This window comes from Folsomia candida, unplaced genomic scaffold, assembly GCF_002217175.1.
Source record: "Folsomia candida strain VU population unplaced genomic scaffold, ASM221717v1 Fcan01_Sc010, whole genome shotgun sequence".
NCBI classification, from domain to species: domain Eukaryota; kingdom Metazoa; phylum Arthropoda; class Collembola; order Entomobryomorpha; family Isotomidae; genus Folsomia; species Folsomia candida.
Window position 1 is genome coordinate 250,449 of NW_019091202.1, and position 9,598 is coordinate 260,046.

The following is a 9,598-nucleotide window of genomic DNA, read 5'->3' on the forward strand; positions in this document are numbered from 1 at the left end:
GCTGCAAATCTTTAAACATTCATGTTTTGAGACTTTCTATAACCTTTCGCCAAGCTATACTATCTCAGCAGTAAAATATTGGTGGTCATACACTTCGTAAATTTTTAGTTCTCTACAGTTTTAATGAACCTCGGAACAGTACCAGCTTTAAGGCATTCGACACTACACTATTTCTGTATCTTTGATTTTTCGTTCAGGGTACCTCCACACATTAAGTTATCAAGAATGTGGATTGGTGGTTTTCGGTATTACTCGGATTAAGCTTAAAATGAGTAGGGTAAGGAAGGGGTAGGAAGGTAATCTGAAAATCAGCTAATTTTTTACTGACGTAGTGTGTACTTATATGGACGTCCCTTTGCGACCTAACCCTAGTACCAGGTACCATTTAAATGCAGTCTGGAGTCAGTGCCTCTTGAAACTGAGCAGGAACATTTTATTGCTCCGTCTGGCCTAAAATATAGTATTTGATATTTCTAGAATTCGATTATTCGCTTGATTTTAGCATGAGTTAAGATATCTATTTCCTATATATATCAGACATATTTGTTTCCCTATTTCCAATAATATTATATAGGGTGCACTTTTAAAAATATCATTTTCCAAGCAACTTTCACATTGTTTTAATAGATTGGCCGATGATTACATTTTGAAATTGAATAGCTTTCATGGTTGCCAAACTATAAATCCTGTACACTAAAATCTGAAAGAACGACTATGTAAGACTATAAATACAGTCTAATAGCAGTTACTGTGCACCGTATATATGTGCTAAAATTGACTGACGTTTTCATATGATAAAACATTAGGCTTTTAATATATTTTGGGAGAAAGAATTTGAAGATTTATCGCAATAATTTATCTCGTACTCGACCATTTTGAGTCTGCATTTTTTCGAAATCTCGCGTTGCTAAATGCATGCGTCGGTACAGAGCTGCAACTAATTCGTGAAGAAGGTAATCAACTAATGCATTAGGTCGAAAATGGTACTTGCGTGGTTGTTATTTTTGTGTGACAATAGATTTCGATAATCTGAAACAGGGTATTGCCTGTTTCATATAGAATTTATGTAGCTCAACAGAATGCTAACGGTTAACATTCTGTTAAAATTTCAACTTTGAAAGTTCAAGAATCAAATTTCCATTAAACCGCGGTGTAATGGAAATTTGAACTTTAAGATATACATAGTTAAAAAAACTCGTTTAAAGTTTTAAATAAAGTTTTCTTTAAAATACATTTATGTATAAATTTCGTAGGTTGAGGAAATATGCGAGCGCAGTTTATTTGATTTCCGCCCATATCTATTCCGGTGTGATCATGTAAACAAGAGACTTTCACAGGCAAAGCTTATGGCCGGCAATCTCTTACATGGTCACACCATAATTTCAACATATTAAGCCCATGATATTAAATTTGTATTTATGTATTTACTTTAACAGCTGTGCCCGTCTATGTGCATCGCTATTTCGTTACATTTGGTGCCACCGTAATATCCACGTTCATCTTGGTTCCATGCGCTGTTTCGCTAATGGGTTTCTTTCAACCTTGCATGCCTCCTGCCTTAACCAGCGCAATGATTCTAAACTATCAGAATTGGGGGCATGACGGAGAAGCAGGGTTGCTGCTCAAATTCGGTTTAGGTGTTTATGAATTCTACGCCTGGCTGGTAATCATTGGTGCTGTAGGGATTGGTCTGTACGTCGCTTTACTATATCCGGTGGAGGTTAAGCTTCTCATTATAGATTACATTGAAAAGTAAGGGTTTTAAGTATTAGCACAATTTTATATTGAACAATTTATTTGTAAATTATTTACATGATTAGCGATGGTTTTTTAAATACTTAAAGGAACGAGATGGGAGTGAAACGGCCAACAAGTAGTTTCCATCTCTACAAGTATCGTGTGCTTCAGTTGATAAGTACCTACCAGAACAATACTTGGTGTCAACCGTCAGTTCCAGTCGGGATGGGAGGCGTTGCTGTGGCGGAAACTGTATCACTCTATATCTTGGTAACCTCGTACGACCAGGCACCTGTCATAATTCTGCTGTTGTTCTTAATCATTGCCTTGGATTGTTTTATGGTAATTCACGTGATTTGCAAAATTATGGCCACCCCGTACTCTAAATCTCGCAATTTTATTGAGTATATGAAGATAAGAAAATCCTCGAAATGGGTGAGACATTTTATTAGATCATGTCAACCATCAAAGTTGTCGATGGGGGATGGCACATTTTTCGACAGGTTGACGCCGTTTGTTATGTGGCAGAAATGTATCGACTTGTTAATTACACTCTTGCTAAAGTAGGCTAAAACCTCTAACGATGTATTTCCCCCAATGGTGTGAATTGTATTTGGCGATTTGTTATCTACATGCCTATGCTTAATTTTGATTAATAATTCGGATTTTATGGACCATGTCACGAATAAAATAAATGAGTGTATGCATATGTTTGATGGTAATAAAGTGTGTTCATTTAATTCGTTTAATTTAATTTAACTGAAATTAACTCACGACAGTTTAGTTGACTGTCTATGTTTAAAAATAGTTGTAAGTTCGTCAGTTGGTGATTTAGGCTAGAAATACTAAGGTAATACAGAGGGTGACCCATGTATTCGTGAGAGGATTTGCGAATTTTTCTAACCCAGTAGCGGATCGTTTTTAAGTGCGAAAAATGCTCGATATGATGGCCCTTCTTCTTAACTTTAAGAATGCATCGCTTTTTACCCGATAAAAGTATCTCCAGGGATTTTCTACGGTGTTTTTCTTCCACTCATTATTTTATGCGTTCCAAAACGAGTCAAAATTCGTAAATCGTCGAATGTAAAAATTCCCACTCCACGATGAAAACTTCGGAATACATAAACCAATAGGTCAATCTTTGATAACTAGCCAGGGTTGCTTTGATTTCTTACTGGAGGACCGGCAGTAATCGGCAGTAATGTGCAAAATTAAATAGTTGTTGAAAATAAGAAATTAGTTGGTGACAATAAATTGGGGTGTTGCTATTAAAAGAAATCATCCGTTTGTTGGTCACGTTATTATTACATACATACACGATAACGCTGTTCTACATTAATCTATATTATAATTTCTAAAAGTCCGTCCCGTGGAATTTTCCGTGACATCCCTGCATTCTGATTGGCTGTTGAAATTCTGGCTCCACCAATCAGGGAAGGGTTATAATTTCGGTTATGATTTCGGTTATGATTTCCATTATGATTTCGGTTATGATTTCGGTTATGATTTCGGTTATGATTTCGGTTATGATTTCGGTTATGATTTAGGTTATGATTTAGGTTATGATTTAGGTTATGATTTAGGTTATGATTTAGGTTATGATTTAGGTTGTGATTTTGGTTATGATTTCGGTTTAAAGAATCCTAAAAGTATTCGTTAGCTACCTGCAAAATTCACCCTACCCAAGTAAAATAAAATAAAATCCTAAAATTCCTATTTAGCAAAGTTAAAAAATTCCTTAGCAACGTTAAAAAATCCCTTGGCAACGTTAAAAAATTCTTCAGCAACGTTAAAAAATTTCCTTAGCACCGTTAACAAAACTCCTTAGCAACGTTAAAAAATTCCTTGACAATGTTTAAAAAATCCCTTAGCAACGTTAAAAAAGTTCCTTAGCAACATTAAAAAAATTCCTTAGCAACGTTAACAAAATTCCTTAGCAACATTAAAAAAATTCCTTCGCAACGTTAAAAAAATTCCTTAGCAACATTAAAAAAATTCCTTAGCAACGTTAACAAAATTCCTTAGCAAAGTTAACAAAATGCCCTAGCAACGTTAAAGAAATTTCTTAGCAACGTTAAAAAAATTCCTTAGTAACGTTAAAAAAATTCCTTAGCAACGTTAAAAAATTTCGTTAAAAAAACTCGCGCCGGTTACATATGTACTTCGTTAATCCAAAGATTTTGGTGGGTTCGTTTTAAACTCTAAATTTGGACCGTCTTTAAGACGGGCTTATAGGCTAGTGTAGAAATAATTGTTTCTTCCTCGACTTGCATAAGCATCACACAAACCGGGATAACCTCGCCGCTGGTCGTGGGAGTGGTTATCCAAAATATCTCTAAAGTCCATAGAATCTCCACGATGTATCGTGCTGCTAAACGATCGTCAGTATATACATAAATGCGTTCTCACGTCTATAATAATGAGCAGGCTGAACAGGTAGACAGATCGGAAAACCGGTGGACGGATAAAGTCTTCGCCTTATATGGCTTCACTTTACAATAAAAAAAAATTTCAATCGATTGATCGAGCTTAGTAGAAATTGATTTTGCTGGAATGTGTGCCAGATACAACGTCGGCTATTATTTATTTATTTTTGCAGTTGAAGATAAAGTTTGATAGTACCCGATTGTGTTTTTACATTATGTATGAGTTGCGCCAACCGAATTGCGCTTAATTGAATATATAACAATGTGAATACCATATGAATAGAGAACTAATCCTAAATTGGGCATTCATACATCTTTCATAATTCATATTTTATGTACGTTTCCCTATCACTTGGTCAAGCCACATATCTCTCCCAGCTCCACAGTAAAATGTTGGTTGTCGTGCACTTTATATTCATTTGTCTGCCATTTTGCATAACGGCCCAATCCCAGTACTAAATATTTTTTGTGCAGTTAGTCAGCATTTACATTGAGGAGCCAACATTTCATCCTTCGCACTGAATAATACTATAAGTTTGACATTTCATCAGCTCCACTATTCCCTAGATTGTTTGAGCTAAGATCTCAATTTCCGGCAAAGTCATCCTGCACGTAGCACATTTTTATCTATTTTGAATCGTATTGTTTTGGACTCACAAGGGACACTCACGACCTGTCGTTTGAGTCCAGGGTACCCACTATGTTTTTTAGAATCTACTAGGACCCCAGATGAAGGATTCATTCATATTTCCGTGTAAAACTTATATTTGGCGCCATGGCGTGGCGCTAAATTCGCCAAATTTGAAGGTTTTTCATTTTAAAACCGCCGTAACTTTTGAAATCCTGGACGGATTTTCAAAATTTTTGGCAAAAATCATGACAAGGAGTTCAACTTTCGTATTGTATGAAATTTTTTCCAAAATTATCGCTTTTAACTTTTCGCAAAATTTCGAAATTTCGGGTTCGTCGAAAAAATGCTAAAAATATCTCAAAAATTAAAATTTTTTTATTTTTATTTTTTTCTTTAAAATTTCGACTTTTCTGATCATTTTAAGCATAAAATTTTAAAAATCCGACATAAACTGCGAAAGTTATGGGGGTTTGAGATTGGTCGAAAATGCAAATTTTTAAGTTTGGCGCCACGCCATTGGGCCAAATATGAGTTTTACACGGAAATATGAATGAATCCTTCATCAGGGGTCCTAGTAGATTCTAAAAAACATAGTGGGTACCCTGGACTCAAACGACAGGTCGTGAGTGTCCCTTGTCAGAGATATTTAAATTGAAATTTTGAACTTGCTTCAATAGATTTGCGACGCATTTTCGTGTCACAAATAAGAAAGAAGTGGCCGAAACGTCGACAGCATTTTACACCACACCCTGCAGCCAAGCGTCATCAAACGCCAAATTGCCTCTAAAATCCCCGGAAATTAGTAAATGAGGACCTCCGTAATTAATTAGCAGGTGACAATTTCATTCAGTACTGTTTTGTACCCTAAATGGGATTTAATAATTGAATAAACCGCTCACCCTGTCATAATGATTGAGACAGAACGTTGCACCGAAGGTGCGGAATAAGCCGACAAAATAGATCATACATTTTATATAGTCTTGCACCAATTTGAATGCAATTTTGCCTCAATGGTGCAGAAAAATCCATCAAAATAGATCAATAATTTTTATGCAACGAGTAAGTTCCCAAGGCTTGTGCATCACTGTTGCAGAATTGCCTACGAACGGTCAGCGATCATTTTGAAAACTTTATGTCAAAATTATATGACTATTTCTCCCGGATATTCTGCACTATTGGTGCGTTTTGCATCCCATCCCCCAATTATTTCGCATCATTTTGTGTTACCGATTGTCAGATACCAACGGTGCTATTAATTTATTAAAAAAATTGATTCGGTTTGTTCAATACCAATGGTGCGCCAAACTTATTCAATAATGGTCAAGGGGATTTTTAATTAGCATCAATTGATACAAAAAACTCGTTAACAGACGGACAGACGGACAAGAGGAATTCAATAGCTCTGGTGCTACGCAGGGTGAGCTAATAAGTATAGCTGTCAAACCTTAAATCCAGAATACCAAACTCTGAACGAACGACTATGTATCCAAGATTACCGTAAATCCTCTATTGATTACCGGGGCTAAAATCCACGACTGTTGGTCACGGACCCGGCTAAATCTTCATGGGCCTAAAATTTTAAATGTAACAAAATCACGTGTAATTCATGTTGACCAAATTTTAGTTTTATAATTTAAAACGTTATGCCATCAGTAGCCCACTTACTTTATATCTGCATCTTTAAGCATAGTTTAGAAGGTTTTCGGAAAATTTTCTGTCATGATTATATCCATTATAAATTTGAAATTAATAGGTAAAAATTAGTAGTTGAACTTATTCGTTGATTAGCATAATGTGCAACGTTTTTCTTGAATGGGCTATGAAGGGGAACGCAACGGACAATACACGCCATAATTAAAGACCCGGCCATAATTAAAGACCCGCTTATAATTAGGTACCCGGCTAAAATTTTGGAATCTTGGTTTTCAGGCCCGGCTATATGTGGAGACCGGCTCTAATTGGAATAGGGCTATAAATAGAGGTTTTACGGTATACAGAGCAATAACATTTATTCTGGCGTCGTAGATACGTATTTGCGGAAATATACATACTAAAGTTCTCGACAAATATATTCATTAACATTTGGTTTTATTTTCTTTATCAGAATTCCCAATTAGAACACTCATCGCAGTACTATATCTCCATTTAGGAAATTTATTTTCACAATCAAAACTCTAAAATGAAGTTTAAATCATCAGCTTTATTAGAACTGCCCTCATCGAATGTTCCATTGGTTGTGAATATTTTTAAATTATTCAACTGCACCAAGATTGTTTCGGTGAAATTTTCCAAGAAATTCGGACTACCACATATCAGTTTGAAGACAATCTTTCCTCTTTCATTTGCCCTTTTCACTACTGTCATACATGTTTGTGGGGCACTAAATTGGCTACGAACGAATTGGCTGGCACCATTACCAAACTGGAAATATGTCCTCATTGCATACATTGGGTTTCTAAATGGAGTCATAACAATCGGATTGTTGCATTACGAAAGGGTGAGAAATGAGATGCTGACACTGCTAAATGCCTGCATCGATACAGAAGTGCGACTAATTTTGGAAGGTAAATATGCAAAAATAAAACCGGTAAATACATAGCATATCGTCGTACTAATTCATAAAAGACCTAAGTGCAGTCGATGCTAAATTCAGAAAAGACCTAAGTGCAGTCGGTGTTTAATTCAGAAAAGACCTAAGTGCACAGAAAAAAAGTGAAAAAAGACCTATGTGAAAGTATGTATTTACTTATGGCTAAATCGCGCGATATATAGGAAAAATCATTTTGGCAAGATTTAGCCATAAGTAAATACATACTTGCACATAAGTCTTTTTTTACTTTTTTTCTGTGCACTTAGGTCTTTTCTGAATTGAACATCGACTGCACTTCGGTGGTTTCTGAATTAAACACCGACTGCACTTAGGTCTTTTCTGAATAAAGCATCGACTGCACTTAGGTCTTTTATGAATTAGTACGACGATATACATATATGTAAATACATAGTTGGCCATTACGTTGGGTTATCAGTAAATTTAAATTTTCACTTAAATTTGTCTCGCATATATTTGATAATCGTCATGAACATGACAATTAACAATCAACAAACCGGCCACTATCGGTTCTATTAAAAATTAATGGACTTCAACAGAATGCTGAATTTGTAACAGAAACTCTGGAAATATTTACACACAAAACACAGATAGTAGGTGTAAAAGTTGATTTATACAATTTATAGTTTCGAACCAGTAAATTTGCGAACACTATTTTGATATACTTAACAATATATTAAAATTTCCCAATACAAAATAAAATATTGAGAAATTTATTGAATTTCTGTCAAAACCAGATTTCTTAATAGTAAGCCAACGATATATAATTTGCGCTTATGTATGTCTATATTTTTACAGGGGTGTCTGGCTATGTTCATCGGTATTTCGCTGCATTCTGCGCCATATTTGCATCAACCTTTATATCGGTTCCATGCGCAGTTTGTCTCATGAGTTTCTTTCTACCTTGCATGCCTCCCGTCTTGACCAGCACAATTATTCTAAAGTGTGAGGATTGGAGTCATGACGGAGAAGCAGGGTTGGTGATCAAATTTGTTATGGGAATGTACGAAATATACGCCTGAGTGGCAATCGTTGGTACTATAGGGATAGGTGTGTGTATCGGTTTACTATATCCCGTCGAGGTCAAACTTCTTATTCTGGATTACATTGAAAAGTAAGTGACAGCGTAATTTTATTGAGGTATTTATTGCTTAAGTAAATTTCATTTACATTTGTGGAATTTTTAAATACTAACAGCAAAGAGAGGGAAATTAAACTTCAAATTGGTAATTGCCATCTCTACAAGTACCGAGTGCTTCAGTTGATAAGTACCTATCAGAACAATACTTGGTGTCAACCGTCAGTTCCAGTCGGGATGGGAGGCGTTGCTGTGGGGGAAACTGTATCACTCTATATCTTGGTAACCTCGTACGACCAAGCACCAGTCATAATTCTGCTGTTGTTCTTAATCGCTGCTTTAGATTGTTTTGTGGTAATTCACATTGTCTGCAAAATTATAGCCAAGCCGTACTCTAAATCCTCCAATTTAATGGCATATATGAAAATGAGAAATTCCTCGAAATGGGTAAGACATTTTATGAGATCATGTCAGCCATCGAAGTTGTCGATGGGGGATGGAACGTTCTTTGACCAATTGACGCCTTTTGTAGTGTGGCAAAAATGTATCGACTTGTTAATTACATTACTACTCATGTAGACGGTCTAAGACCTCTTTCTATATATTTCTTAAGATGGCGTGAATGGTAATTAGTGATGTTGGTTTGTGAACATATAACGAAAAACACAGATTACATATCTATGTATTGTTAATACTGTTAATATTGTTAATAACATTTAATACTAGTTGTAAGATCGTCTGTTATTTATTTATGATGTAGAAAGAAGTGGGTGTAAGCTAATTAATTTGCCTTAAATACTTCATAACAGCATAAACAGATTTTAATTTTTTTAAATTATTTTTCGACTTAAGTTCGGTTTAAACTACAAGCCCGCTGTCACCCAGAACGATATTTGCATAATAAAATTTTTTATGACAAAAATTTTTTTATCGACAAGATTCCGTAATTTCTTAAAAGGGAGTTTTATTTATATTTCGCATATTTTCTTGATTAGTTTTCACCTAGTGTTTGATTTTTCATTTTACATACCTGTGACCTCGAAGATAGGGGGGTTGCCCTTTGCACATTTAATTTTGGTTTTTCTACGCCGTACCCTCGCACACATCTCATAAACACG

At 35.4% G+C, this 9,598-nt stretch overlaps 2 long non-coding RNA genes across 2 annotated transcripts; both read left to right on the top strand.

Annotated features, from left to right (window-relative positions):
• Positions 1–4,598: 4,598 nt before the first annotated feature.
• Positions 4,599–6,832, top strand: LOC118436848. The gene is made up of 3 exons (XR_004835732.1): positions 4,599–4,775; positions 5,472–5,627; positions 6,724–6,832. It is a non-coding gene; the product is annotated as an uncharacterized LOC118436848 (long non-coding RNA).
• A 46-nt stretch (positions 6,833–6,878) lies between these two features.
• On the top strand, positions 6,879–9,355 carry LOC118436772. Its single transcript, XR_004835695.1, has 3 exons — positions 6,879–7,358; positions 8,201–8,516; positions 8,600–9,355. It is a non-coding gene; the product is annotated as an uncharacterized LOC118436772 (long non-coding RNA).
• Positions 9,356–9,598: the final 243 nt, after the last annotated feature.